This window comes from Octodon degus, unplaced genomic scaffold, assembly GCF_000260255.1.
Source record: "Octodon degus isolate 3935 unplaced genomic scaffold, OctDeg1.0 scaffold00312, whole genome shotgun sequence".
In the NCBI taxonomy this organism is placed as follows: domain Eukaryota; kingdom Metazoa; phylum Chordata; class Mammalia; order Rodentia; family Octodontidae; genus Octodon; species Octodon degus.
The window spans coordinates 49,226-64,545 of record NW_004524888.1 but is presented as its reverse complement, the minus strand read 5'-3'; the positions used below and the strand labels follow the sequence as shown (position 1 = coordinate 64,545).

At 37.9% G+C, this 15,320-nt stretch overlaps 1 long non-coding RNA gene across 1 annotated transcript in view; it reads right to left on the bottom strand.

The window, feature by feature from the left end:
- Positions 1 to 15,320, bottom strand: part of LOC111814418 — a 29,146-nt gene that overhangs the window by 3,099 nt on the left and 10,727 nt on the right. Inside the window, exon 2 of the long non-coding RNA XR_002819414.1 lies at positions 340 to 436. This is a non-coding gene — a long non-coding RNA (uncharacterized LOC111814418). The remainder of the gene's footprint in view (positions 1 to 339; positions 437 to 15,320) is intronic.

The window sequence follows — 15,320 nt, the reverse complement described above, 5'->3', positions numbered from 1 at the left end:
TAAAGTACATAATTGATCTTTGAAAATTAAAACATAATACATCATAGCAAGCCTGTTATATTTTTATTAGCATTTATTGTTTTATGTCAATTACCCTTGAAAGACTTACTCTTTAAAATGCAGATTTTAAAATAAATTAGACTATAAGTACACTTCATTCAAAATATCCTATAATATAAAATACAGATTTATACAGAAGCTTCCCAGTGAGCACAAATAATTAAAAATCCTGAAGCCAATAAAAATACTTTCCATTCTCTGAAAACCTTAAGGAAAGTACACTAAATAACACTGCCTTCATATTCTATATATACTTAAATTAAAGACTTTAGACTTTACCTTGAAATGTTTAAATGTGCGCTTACGATACTCATACCACTTCACAAAAAAATGCAGGCCTCGGAAAAACATGAATAAATCTCTTCTTTCTTCTGCTCTGTAGGAATAAGATTCTATGATTAATAAATATCATTACAGAACAAATTGGGCTTTCTTTTCATATGTTCTACATTAACATTTAGAAAATACTTAATACACTTCTCCATGCTGAACTCCACACTTCTGTGTGTGTTCATCCTGTGTAAAAGCTATGCTCATTGCTCAAAGTAATATATATTACTTTGCAACAGTCAGGATTCGACATTACAAAGTAGTAACTATGTTAGCTTGAAACGTCCTTTTCAAATGTTTAAACCTGTTTGCAACTTTCAAATAATTCAAGTGCCACAGTCACCATAAAATCTTTTTCTTTTCTTCCATTCCCCACCCCCACACTGGGGATTGAACTTGGGACCTTGATAAAATCTTATTTAATGAGTAAAGTTTAACAGTGAATGTGTATGGGACACTTCCTAGCACAGAGCTTCAATTCTGTGAAAGTTTTCCAGTGATAGAAGCGACTGTTATGCTAATGAAGTGACTCAAGTGGACCTTAGGTAGCAAGACACTGGGTTTGCTTAGTGGAGAAGCCAATCACATCAGCAGGTGTTGGAACTCTGGGCTAGCAGACATCAGATGGAGAGCATGCTGGATACTAAGTTCAAATGCACAGCCTGTGATTTAATCAGTCATCCCCACGTAATAAGACCTCACTAAAAGCTCTCGAAATTAGTGCTCAGTGGAGTTTCCTGGTTGATGAACATGTTGATTTGTTGAGAGGATAATGTGTTTCACAAGAAAGCTGTGCATAACTCACTACCACTAAAGCCCCCAGACGTTAACCTATGTGTTGCTTCCTTTTGGCTTTTCTGAGTTTTATCTTTTATAATAAAGTGGCAATTATTAAGTAGAGTGCCTTCAGTACGTTCTCTACATAGTTCCAGCAATCACTGAACTTGAAAGGCTTACACGAATTCTTTAAAGCCTATAAGATGATAGTGGACTCTTGCAGCTGGGGTCTGAAGGGAAGCAGTGAGGGTGATGGGGTTGTCTATATCCAGGGTTACAAATGCTTTTGTGATTTCTTCCAAGCAAACACATGGAAGGGAAGTTTATTGTTAGAGCATCTATCTCACAATTTTTTTTTGGTACCGGAGATTGAACTCAGGACCTTGTGCTTGCCAAGCAGGTGCTTAAGGTACTATGCTATCTTCCCAGCATGCAGGGTTTGTTGGAGTCAGAACTAAACTGAAGGACACCTGTGTCCCCAATAGCTATAAATAACTTCACTCCCTTGGCTAAATTCGCATAGGCCTATTTATCTTAATTCATTTAATATTATATTTATTGTAACACTCAACCACATAAGCTATGCCAACTTGAAATCAAGTTCCATGAATTAATCTAATCATTCACTTATGGTTATAAAGGTTCAGTCCCTGTTCTGGCCACTATGGAGTAAACACATTCAACCCAAGCGCTCCCCTTAATTACAATTTAAAGCACTGGGCATAAATCAGAAAATCTGAAATGCCAAGAGGAGAAAGGCATGCTTGCTTTGGCAGCACATATACTAAAAAAGAGAAGAAAGGAGAAGAGGTAGTCCACAGGAAGCAAAGGAAAACTTGGTAATGAATTCCTTGGAGTCTACTATAATTGTATAATAAACAATCAGGACACCAGCAATTGACAAGCTAAGACTACCACAATGTGTAGCTAAAACCAACCAAACAAAAAAGGCCAGGGGTTGACTGCTCCCCTTAGCCAGAAGAGGTCAAACAAGGGGAGAAGGGGGTTGCTGCAGAACAGAACCTTATTAATAAGTAAGGCTATACCCCTTTCACTGCCAATCAGGCGCTAAGGCCACTGAGTAGAATGTCAAGCTTGTCACCACCAGAAAAAATGGTGTCATCTCCTCACAATTAGATGCTATACTGGGAAGACTAAAACGAGCTGTTTCAGCCAACCCCACGTGTGACACCAATCAAGAAGCCAAGGAAAGGTGTTGTTCCCACTCCCTCTAATATAGCTGTTCCACACAGGGAGATGCTCTGTCACTCTTCTACCCCTTACATGAAGTAGGGAGAAAGGGGTGTTAATGAAGTCCTCAGATGAGCATCATATGCTCATATACAAAACTAAGCAAGATCTACAAAGTAAAATACTGAGACTTGAAATATGGTCTAGAATGCCACGCAGAATTCAGATTAAAAGTAGTATGTAAGTGCAGCAAACAAAAATAAGACCTTTTAATTCAGACTATGTATGTGGTCCAGGAGTGCTTCTATTTTATTTTATTGTATTTTAGGGAAGGGTCTACAGGGTGTTCAGGGTCTCACTACTAGATTGGACTCAGTGATCCTCTGCCTGTTACAGCCTACCAAGAACTGGGATTATAGGCGCGTGCCACCACACTCAGTCTCAATTGCTGTCTCAGTGCACCCCGGGGGCAGGGCCGGCACAGCAGGCCAGGGGATCCAACTGTCAGCCCCTGTGCCTACTTGCACACACTTTAATCACCTAAGCTATTTGGCCAGCTCTCAGAAGTGCTTTTAAATAAAATGTACTGATAAGGACAACTGCAAAAAATGAAAAGGATACTTGCAGCCAGCCTGCTCAGAAACACCAAAAATAAAACAAAGCTGTCAGTCACATTTATTGGAAATTAGGAAGAGAGCAGAAATTTACAGCAACCACATGAACACTTAATAAGAAAAAAGGCAAGCAAAACAGAGTAGGACTGCTTTGTAGTGTTTTAACTTGCCCTTTCCATAGCCCCCACCCAGCCACAGTATAGCCTTAAAGACGGTATGCTCTTTTTTGTAAGAATGTAGCTCTGAAGGCTGTACACACCTGTAAGCTCAATATTGGAAGACCACTGTGAGTTGAGGCCAGACTGGACTACAAAATGAGTTTAAGGCCAGCCTGAAAATAGCAAAACTCTATCTCAAAAACACAAAGGGAAAAAAAAAAGAAAAGGAGAGGAGAGGAGAGGAGAAGAGAGGAGAAGAGAGGAGAAGAGAGGAGAAGAGAGGAGAAGAGAGGAGAAGAGAGGAGAAGAGAGAAGAGAGGAGGATAGAAAAAAGGCCCAAGGACATTAGCAGAAACCTCATTCCCAAATAAATTAGAGTTATTTCTTTTGACTTGTCTGTGGGTACACTGCAGATTAACTCAAAGGGCCCATGTTTCACCTACCTCAGAACTTTTCTGCAGTTTAGATACACAAATTTCTCAAAAATACTAAAAGGTAAATGAGCAATTATTTCTCAAGAAAAAGTACTAGTGAACACAACAACAAACATGCTGAAAACCAAGGAAAAAAGGAGGAGGGTGTATCTTTGAGAAGGAAGACTTTGTCTAGGGAAGGATGTGTGCTCAGAACAGAACATAAGCTTTCACTTCTGTGGATCTTTAGGCAAGGACAAGATGAGGCAGAGCTGTGAGAAATACAGCTAAACAATGAAGCAGTATTCCAGTGCACAGCTAAATGCAAAGACCTAGAGATCAATCATGTATACATACCTACATACGTATATATAAATTGGTACCTCAGTTCACAAACATCTTGTTTGCAAAACAATCTGTTTCACAAAGTCATCTGGAAAAATTTTGTTTTTGTTTGCAAACTCTGTACTGGATGATAAACATGGTCACAGCCATCTTTCCCACATAAATAAACAAAATTGTAGATCAAATTAGGTTCATGAACCAAGGTACCACTATACTGTATATACATATGTGTATGCATATGTATACATCTATATATAACATATTTTTTGTACATTATAATATCCAAAATGCCCAGTACTCAGCAAGAAAAAAATTAAGTATACAAAGAACCAAGAAAGCATAAACCATTCACAGGAAAAAAGAAATTTATAAAAGCTTCTGTTGAAGAAACACAAAGTAGAACTACTAGGCAAAGATGTTACATTTATACTGAAAGAACTCATAGAAACAAGAGAATTATGTGTTCAATAAACAGGGAATAACAATATAGAAAGAGAAATAAGAAATAAAAAAATTTAAACCTGAAATATACAAAAGCAAAAATGAAAAACTCACTAAAGGGCTTCAATAGCAGATCTGTACAGGCATAATACTCTGCACAGTGACTATAAAGCAAGTGAAATAGGCTGACTACATACAGAGCAAGTAAATTATTGAGTTCAAAAGAAAAAAAAAATGAAAAGTAAGCAGAGCCTAAGAGACCTTGGCACAACAAAAGAGCGCAAACATACATGCAATGAGTTGCACACAAGGAGTTGGGAAAGAAAGGAACAGAAAGTAACCTCAAGAAACAGTAGCCAAATACTTCCAGATGGCAGAGTTAGTATGCACATTCAGGAAGTTCATAAGCTGCAAGGGAGAAAAACTCCAGAGATCAACACCTAGATATTAAAGCTGTTAGAGAAGTGAATTGTCACACAAGGTATCACCTGCAAGATTAACACCTCATTTACTATCACAAACCAGGGAGCAACAGTAACATTTAAAGAGCTGCAAGAAAAGGGGTTTCACCCCAAAACTTCTATACCAACAAATGTATCAAGAATGAAGAACAAGAGGTCGGGGAAATGGCTCCGTGAAATAAGCGCTTCCCTGGCAAGCACAAGAGCCTGAGTTAAATCCCCAGTTCCATCAAAAGAAAAAAAAAAAAGAAGAACAAGAGCAAGCCAAATAGCTCAGCAGATTAAAGCGCCTGCAAGCAGGCACAGAGGCCAGGAGTTCAATCCCCGTGCCTGCCCCACCCCCAGGGGCGAGGTGAGACAGCAACTGAGACTGGGCGTGGTGGTGTGCACCTGTAATCCCAGCTCTTGGGAGGCTGTAAACAGGCAGAGCACTAGGAGTCTGATCTAACAAAGACCCTGAACACCCTTTAAATCCTTCCCTAAAATACAAAAATAAATAAATAAATGAAGAACATCTTTTCATATATTTATTTGCTGCTTCTATTTTTTATTTTTTTTTCGGTATCGGGGATTGAACTCAGGACCCTGCGCTTGCCAGGCAAGCACTTATTCTACTGAGCTATCTCCCTGGCCCACTGCTTCTATTTCTTCATTGAAAGGTATTACCTCAGATGCCCACTTTTGGATTGGGGTTTTTAATTTGGGAGGTCTGATTTTTCAATTCTTTATATGTCCTCAATATAAGTCATTTGTCTGAAGGACAACGGGCTAAAAGTTTTTCCCACCTGTAGGCTGTCTTTGCACTCTGTTAGTGATTATTTGTTATGCAAAAGCTTTTTAATAAGATGAGATCCCAGTTATTCTTTGCATCATTTCCTGTGAGATCGGGATTTTGTTCATAAAGTCTTTGCCTACCTATGTCTTCAAGAATTCTACCCACTCTCTTCCAGCACAGTGTTTTTAGTCAGACCTTGATTCATTTTTATTTTAGTTTAATGCATGGTGATAGATATGGGTCTAGTTTTAGGTTTTTTTTTTTAATGTATTTGGTACAGGGTCTCACTATACAGCTTAGACTTACAGTGATCCTCTTACTTTCAGTCTCCCCAGTGCTGGGATTACAGGTGTGGCAAGCTTAGTGTGCCTGGGGGCAGGGTTGGCACAACACATGGTGCCAGGGATCAAACCCCATTCCCTGCACTTGCCTAAGCAGGTGCTTAGTCCGCTGAGCTATCTCACCGGCCGCAGTTTTAGTCTTCGGCATGTGCAAAGCCACCTTTTCTAGCACCATTTGTTAAAAGGGCTCGCTTTCTTCCAGTGAAGGTGTCTGACTTTTTTGGTCAAAGATAAGATGGCTACTGCAGTTGTTTCTCCACCTTCTAATTTGTTCTATTGATCCACAGGTCTGTTTTGTTGGTGTTGGTGTTGGTGTTGGTGTTGGTGTTGTAGTGGTAGTGGTTTTTTGTGGCCTTGCCTTTGTACAAAGAATTATGTTTGCTATTCTAAGTCTCTTCTGGTTTCAAATGAATTTTAGGAATGTTTTCTCTAGTTCTGTGATGTATGCTAATGGTACTTTGGTTCGAACTGCTTTAAATCTATATAACAATTTTGGAAGTCCGGCCATTTTTACTTGTTGGTTCTTCCTATCCATGAGCAAGTGATACCTTTCAATTTTCTGATATCCTCTTGAATCTCCTTTTTCAGAATAGTATAATTTCCAATGTATAGCTCTTTTACTTCCATTTTCAGATTGATCGAAAGTACTTCATTTTTCTACCTGCTAATTTCTTTCTCAATGACTTTGTTGTTTTACATAGGAGTGCTATTGATCTTTGAGTGTTGATTTTGTATCCAGCTACACTACTGAATTTGCTTATTATAGCTACAAGTCTTTTAGTGGAGTTTTTGGTAGAATTGATGGTAGCCATTCTTTCTGGAATGAAACAGAAGCTCAGCATTGTTTTAATTTATATTTCTCTTATAACCATTGATTTTGAAACTTTTCACTCAAGAAGAAAACAAGGATGCCCACTAGCACCACTTCTTTGTAAAGTATAATGTCACTGTGAATAATGATAGTTTAACTTGTTCCTTTCCTATCCTTATTCCTTGTATTTCTTTCTCTTGTCTAATTGCTCTGACTAATGTTTTCAGAACTATATTGAATAGAAGTGGTGCTAGTGGGCATCTTTGCTTTCTTCTTGAGTGAAAAATTTTAAAATCAATGGTCATGAAAGAGATGTAAATTAAAACAATGTTGAGATTCTATTTCACTCCAGAAAGAATGGCCAACATCAATAAATCAAACAATAACAAATACTGAAGGAGTAGTGGGGAAAAAGAACGCTTATTCACTGTTGGGAGGAATGTAGGCTGGAGCAAGCACTGTGCAAATCGGTATGGTGATTCCTCAAAATGCTTGGCTTAGAGGTCCCATTTAACACAGCTATTCTACTGCTGGGTGCCTTCCCAGAAAAATTAAAAACAACATACTATGGCTATATATGTACACTTATATTTATAGGAACACAGTTTTTAATACCTACGCTTGGAAACAACCAAATGCCCGTCAATCAAGGAATGGATAAAAAATATGTGTTTTTTTTCATAAAATGAAGTAGTACTTAACCATTAAAAAGGATAAACTGGAGACTTTTACAAGTACATGGATGCAACTCACAACCATAATCAGAAGTGAATTAACCAGACACAAATATGTAAACATCATATTGTCTACCTAGTGTGAGAAGCTGATAGTGTAACTACAATCCAAAATGTACACAAAATATTGTAAAATGGGAAGAAACTTCAAAAGGAAAGAGAAATGGAGATGGCAGAGTGGAGAAGACAAGGGAAAAGAAAGAAAAAAAAAATATATATATATGATACTTATATGACAAGACCTTCCTGAATATATTATTAAAAAATGAATATCTTCCCCCTGTTAGGCATCCCAATGTTCCATTTCCTGCTTTATTCTTCTCAATCTCACTTATCAATACCTAAGGTATTGTTTGTCATTTACACATATCATTATAAGGATTACTAATCAGCAAAAATGGGAATGAATGGTTCCATAGCTATAATGTACAAGTTTCTACACATACACATTCACAGTGGAGAATAGATATTTATACTAAGAAATATGGAAGTAGTATGGAGTTGAAAAGCTATCATTTTGGCCAGGGATATAGCTCAGAGGCATACGTGCTTGTGTAAGGTCAAGCAAGTGTAAGGTCCCAAGTTCAATCTTTGGTATCAAAAAAGAAAAAGAAAGAAAGAAAACACAAAAAAAGAAAAGAGAGGAAAAAAAATACCACAGGAAAAACTGGGTCAGGCAAGAATTACTACTGGAAGCTAAATGAAAGAAGAAATTCTGACAGAGTACTAACTGCAGGGTCAAAAACTGTGTCTACATATACTGCATTTTAGTTGTAAGAGAGAAGAAAGACAGGAATCCTACAAAGGGGAAATCAGGTGGATTTCACTGATCAAAATTATCACCTATGGGGATAGTTATGACCCCTTAGAATCACAGTATTATCATACAGGGGAGAAAAACTAATTATAACAGTTATGACAACCTGTTTAATTAGCACAATTAGTAATAATAATAAACTCAAGCACTGCCTGGCTACCATTTGCAGGTATAACTGCTCTTGAGGGAGCAGAGTACAGTGTTTGAAAATCAATAAGATTACTGGAGAAAAATATCACTGGAGCAAATTACACACATTCATTTTAATAAAATATTAGCCTTATTTGACATTAAAAAAATTAATTAGCTCCTATGAAAGGCAGATATGCTGAAGACAACATATCATCTACACAGTATTTTGCCCAAGAATGAATATGAATTCATTACAAAAAAAAAAAAAAAGAACAACATAATGAAGAACATTCAATTGGGAAAAAAAAAGTAGAATGAACTATAGATTTTCAATAAAGGATAGGTCAAGCCAGACATGTGGTACACACCATAATCCAAACTATTATAGAAGGATCCCAAATTTAAGAACAGCCTGGGCAACTTAATGAAACCCTGTCAAAGCAAAGAATAAAAAGGGCTGGGGATGTAATGTAGCGCAATGGTAGAGTGCCCCTGGGCTTAGTCGACAGTATCACAAAAGAGAAAAATAACATTAACTCAAAAAAACAGCAAAGAAAGACTTCAAATTATTCTAGATCAACCAGGCATGTTGACACACCTGTAATCCCAACACTTGCAAGGCTGAGATAGGAGGATTGCTGAGAGTTCAAGGGCAGACTGACCTGCATAGTAAAACCTATCTCAAAAGACAAAAAACAAAACAAACAAACAAACAAAAAAAAAAAAATCCAAATTAAAGGAATCTAAAGAGACGTGACAAGTAAATACCACACTCAATCTTACTGTATCATGTACTGTGGGGAGAGGGAGACATTATGACTAGCATAGGAATGGTGCATTATAAAAAATATAGCAACATCAATTTGTGAAACTCATCACTGCATTATAAATATAGAAAGGAATCTATTTATACTTTAATATGCAGGACTGGGAGCTGGGGGGTTAGCTTGGAGGTCTAAGCACCTGCTTCCTAAGGACAAGGACCTGTTTGGTCCCCTGTACCACACGCTGTGCCAGCCCCAGAACCCACTCATGGTGCATGTGCCTGCAATCCCAGCACTGGGGAGGCAGAGACAGGTGGATCACTATAAGTCTCAGCTGCTTAGGGAGACCCTGAACCAAATGAATGAATGAATGAATGAATGAATAAATAAATAAATGATACAAGGAAACAAAATATTAGCCTTCTCTTCTTTAAATTATGTATGAGGGTTGAAAGTAAAAAATCAGAATGTTGCCTAGTGCAATGCACATAGGTTAACTCACACTAAACTATAACAAGGCAGGGGAAGAAACATATCTATGTGATGACAGTGCTTTTATATGATACTTGCTATCATAAAGCACTAAAACTAAACAGATTATTTAAAAAGTAGACTTTAAATCAACATTGAGAGAGACACTGAAGGGCATTACTAGTAACAGGTTGCATATGACAAAAAGATGTAACACTTATAGGTATTTAGGTACTTAATAATTATAGGCCACCAGATTTATGAAGCAAAAATTGACAGATGTGAAGGAAGAAAGACAGTTCAACAACACTTGGAGACTTTAGTATCTCACTCCCAAGAATGGAGAGAACAACCAGACAAAAGAAAATACAAGGTTTAACACAATAAATCAACTAAATTTAAAAGCTATGAAACACTCTACTCAATAAACAGCCACTGAGCAAATCAGGACAGCAATTCATCAAAAATATAAAAGACAAAACTCCTATACAATCTAGCAATCCCACATCTTGGAATATACCCCAAAGATTGGAAAGCAGGATCTTAAGGAGATACTTGATAATCGTACTCATAACAGCTTTATTTGCAACAGTTAGAATGTGAAATTAATCCACATCATGGATGAACAGATAAGCAAACTGTACTATATACTTTCGCCATAGTATCTAGTAATCTAGTAATTAATAATAATCTAGTAATTAATGTATATGCAATTCCAAAAGATTGAAAATCCTACGATTCTTAAGATTTTCACCATAAAGAAATATTTGAGGATGCAAATGTGCTTAATCTGATTTAAACATCACACAATATATAATATGTACATGTACATGTAAACATGTACTAAAACGTTACCCCATTAACAGGTAAAGTTTTTGGTTTTATGTATTAGATTAAAATTTTAATTTACATAAAAATATTAACTGAATTCAGTCAAAAAAAAACCCCAACAATTTTTACTCCACTTCTGTGATGCACTCAACGTAGTAAAAAAAAATCAAACACCCAAAGATTAGAATGGTGGTTGCCAGGGACTGGCAAAAGAGGAAAGGCAAAGTTACTATTGAATGAGCACGGAATTTTAGTTTCATATATAAACCATGCAAATGGAGAGTGGTGATGTTGTACTATAACATGAATATATTGAAGATCACCAAACCCTTACATATGATAAAGTGATGGAAAATTATGTTATGAAGATGTTACCAGATGAAAAGAAAATAGGACTGGGCTGTAGCTCACTGACAGGGTACACGCGAAGCATGAATGCATGACGCCCAGGGTTCAAGCCGAGTAACAACAATAAAGACAAATAAGTAAAGTCAAACAAAACTTAAATAATCCAAAAGAGGCCCAGATAGGTGAAGAGAGGAAAAAAATACAAAGGGAACAGACAGGAAACAAAGACAAAAATGAAACAGCAAAATTAACACACAGCTACATAAGCAATTTCCATGAGAAATACTAGGTATGATTTAAACTTGGTCCACAAGAGAGCTTATAGGCCAAAGTAACATGATATTTCATTTTCCATCAAATGAGTGAACAAAAACCATCTCTTCATAATATGCCACGGGAGTGACCAACAAAATCACCTTATAAATTATAATATCCAAAGTTTATACACACATATATGGATGCATGTGCGCACACACACACACCTCTAAAGTATTTTTTTAAAAAAAGAATTTTAAAAGTGGAATAGTTCACAACTGTTTCATGCTCTCTCCGGACTACTTTCTATATGGAGTACTATTATTATAGCACATACAGTTTCCATTATAGAAAAAAAATCACATGTATGTACTGGCTCTCACAACTATAAGTGACTGTGATTTATCTATTTTTCCTAAGCAAAATCCAAATTTCACTAAATATAAAACAGATGTCATGGATTTCTTCCACAAACTGTTGGCATATTTCAATTTCAACTAAAGTAGTCAGAAAACTAATTCCACATGTCTCCTTAAATATAAAGCAAAACATAAGTAATCCTAGGAATATTAGGTCTAAAATTAGGTGAGTTCCAGAAGCTAAGCCACTGAAGTATTATTAGCCATTCTAATATATTGTTGGTGGGAATACAAACTAGTATGGTAGTTCTGAAAAACAGTTGGCAGTTTTCTATAAATTTAAACATACCCAAATCACATGACTCAGCAACTCCACCTCTGATTATTTCCCTTAAAGAAATAAAACTTATATTCCCATAAAAACCTGTAAAGAATGTTCACAGCAGCACTATATGCATTTATATGTGTACATAGTCACCTAGCACACACAGGGAATTTATTTCAAGGTCCTCAATGATGCCTGAAACTGCAAGCAGTAAATTCTGTAAATACTGTGGTTTTCCTATACATATATCACCAGGATAAAGTTAAATTTAAGGGGCTGGCAAGATAGTTCAAAGGACCAAAGTGCCTGCTTAGGTAAGCACAGGGACCACAGTTCAATCCCCACCACCACATGCCGTGCCAGCGCCGGCTCTAGGGCAGGCTGAGCCGGCCAGAGTCCAGGTGTGGTGGTTCACGCCTGTAATCCCAGCGCTGGGGAGGCCGAAAGCAGGAGCATCACCATGAGCGGGAGCTGCAGTGAGACTCTGCAACAACCAAATATGTTAAAAAAATAATAAACTTAAATTTAAAAATTAGGCACAATAAAAGATTAGCAACAAAATCTACTTATAAAATAGAACAATTTTAACAATATATTGTAATAAGAATTATATATAGTGTCTCTTTTTTTTTTTTTTTTTTTTTTTTTTTTTTGGCAGAACCAGGGATTGAATTCAGGCCCTTGCTCTTGCCAGGGAAGCGCTTATTCCACTGAGCCATCTCCCCAGCCCTTTATAGTGTCTCTCTTGAAAGAAGCAAGACAAGTACTAACATTTTTGGACCATAGCTGTGTTACTTTTCTGTCACTGTGACAAAATACCTGACATAAACAATTCAAAGGAGGAACAATTCATTTTGGCTCATGGTGTCAAAGGTTTCAGTCCATGGTCAACTGGTTCCACTGCCTTCGAGCCACAAAAAATCAGAAACATCATGGCAGAAGTACATGCTAAAGGAAAGCTACTTTTGTTGTGGCAGTCAACAAGCAGAGAGAAAAAGAAACACAGAAGGACAGAGGATGAGATATAGTCTTCAAGGTCACACATTCCCTATGGTCCACTCCTTTACTACTAGGCCCTACCTGCTGTTTCCATTATCTCCCTAGAATGCCATCAAATGATCTTATCAGTAGATTAATCCAGTGGTAAAATGGATTACCAATCATCAACCAAGTCTTTCACACAATGACCCTTTGGTGGGACATACTAAATGCTAACCATAGCAACTGGTAACTGAAACTACAAACTGCAAATAAGGAAGGTATTATGTGTAGACACACGTTTATACATGGAGATTAACAGCCTATGTTACATATAACAATGTATTACATATATAAAAATATAACTTGCTTGCTATAGGTACTAAATAGATATCCTTCAACTGATTGAAATATGTGGTGCATCCATAAGGTGGAATATTATTTAATACTATACAGAAGTGAAAAGATCACAGCAGGTTTTGCTAGGGGATAAGAGCCAACTGTAGTGATACATGCCTATAATCCCAGCTCTTGGGAGGCAGAGGCAGGAGGATCAACCATTTGAAGCCACCTTGGGCTACATAGAGAGTTAAAGACCAGCCTGACCTGCATGGCAAGGTCTTGTCTTAGCAAACAAAAAGGGTGGGCTAAGCATTACAGGCAGAGTTGGAAGCAGTGTCACCTATCCACAGTCCCAACTCCTTGGGAAGCCAAGGCAGGAAGATCACTCATGTTTAAGGCCAGCCTGGGAGAAAAATAAAGAGACCGTATTTCAAAGATTTAAAAAATCAAGTCAAATAAAAAAGTACAGAGGGTCTAACTATAAAAAGATAGCATAAAAGTATGTCAATAGAACAATTCAGCATTCTATTTATGCTAGCTGGTACCCAAATCCATACATGTGTTAAAAAATCAGACTGTACACTAATAATTCCAATCTAACAGGATTTTAATTTAAGACGATGATAGAGGCAAAAATTGGAAATTGGGCCAGCCAAATAGCTCAGCAGATTAAAGCGCCTGCTTAGGCAGATGCAGGGACCAGGGTTCAATACCCGGCACACCCCAGGGCACCCTATGATTGAGACTGGGAGTGGTGGCACACACCTGTAATCAGCGCTTGGGAGGCTGAGAACAGGAGGATCACTACAAGTCCCATCTGTGTACTGAGACCACGTAGACCCTATACTAAATACAAAACAAAAAAGAAAAGAAAAAGAAATTATCCATGTATCCATCAAAAATATTAGGGCCGGGTAGATGGCTCAGTGGAATAAGCGCTTCCCTGGCAAGCGCAAGGGCTTGAGTTCAAGCCCTGGTTCCACCAAACAAAAAAGAACTGGACCAGACAGAAGGCCCCAGAAAACAACCAATTTTAAAATAATAAAAAGAGACAGTAGGGCGTAGCAAATCTTAAGCCAGAGGTGTAAATTATATTGGACACTTGTCTCTTAAGAGTATTACGATAGCAGGCAGATTGGGAGGAAGAGCAGAACTCAAAGTTCAACCTGCCTTTCACCATCAAGCAACAAAGCAGTCATAGCAGCACATCCTCATAAGTAGATCCTATTCAGCAGGAAACTGAAACATTGAGAGAGGTCTATAATCACAGGATCTGTTGTCCTAGGAACAGACAATAAGTCTTTATTTGTTTGTTTTTCTGTTTCTCACTGTACCACTCTGGACTTGGACACTGACATAGGAAGTGCATGCAAAGCACAGGAGCTTAAACCCCAGGTTGATGGCTGAAAGGTTAAGAAGTAAAACCGTAAGAGCCAGAACAGATGGTGGAGGAACGATGGAAAAGGAGGACATCAAGAAAGCAATTTCATATATGAGAACTTCTGGCTATATCTGAGCTGCATATACATTATCTGCCCCTGAAAGACAAATCATGAATAGACCAGGAGTGCAGGCCCGCGAGTGAGAGAGATGACCCGGGGCCCACAGGATCCTGAATAGACCCAGAATGCAGGCCCAGTGAGTCAGTGAGACCACCCAGGGCTGGCAGATTCTCATTCGACCCAGAGTGCAGGCCCAGTGTGGAACCCTTTAGCAGAACTCCCTGCAAAGAGGCCAGAGGCAAGACCCACCCAGCTGATTTAGGAGCAGAACATCTTGCCAGAGAAACACAAAGGGTTCAACTCTAACGGCTGCAGCAGAAAGAAGTGGAGCACAGCAGCCAGAGCCAAACAACACCCACCTGGAGGAATCTGAACTTCGTAGACCCGGACCTGGTGCTAAGGTAATAGCTCTATCTAAGCTCTACACCAAAGGTCAGAAGACAGTGGTATACAAAATGGCAAAGAGAAGGAGCAAAATGCAGTCTCAGGCCCCGAGTCCACCCAGTACAATTGCAGAAGACACTAGCACTGAGGAAACTGGAACTCACATACCAGCTATCTCTGAAATAGTAGCATTGGCAGTAAAGAAACAACTGCAGAAAGGTATAGAAGAAATCACATCAGAAATAATTTCTGAACTAAAAAAGGTAGTGATAACTATAATCAAAGAAGTACTAAGTGCATCTAAAGAATACACTGATAATAAAATAGAGCAGAATATAAAAATGATGGAACCCCTGAATAA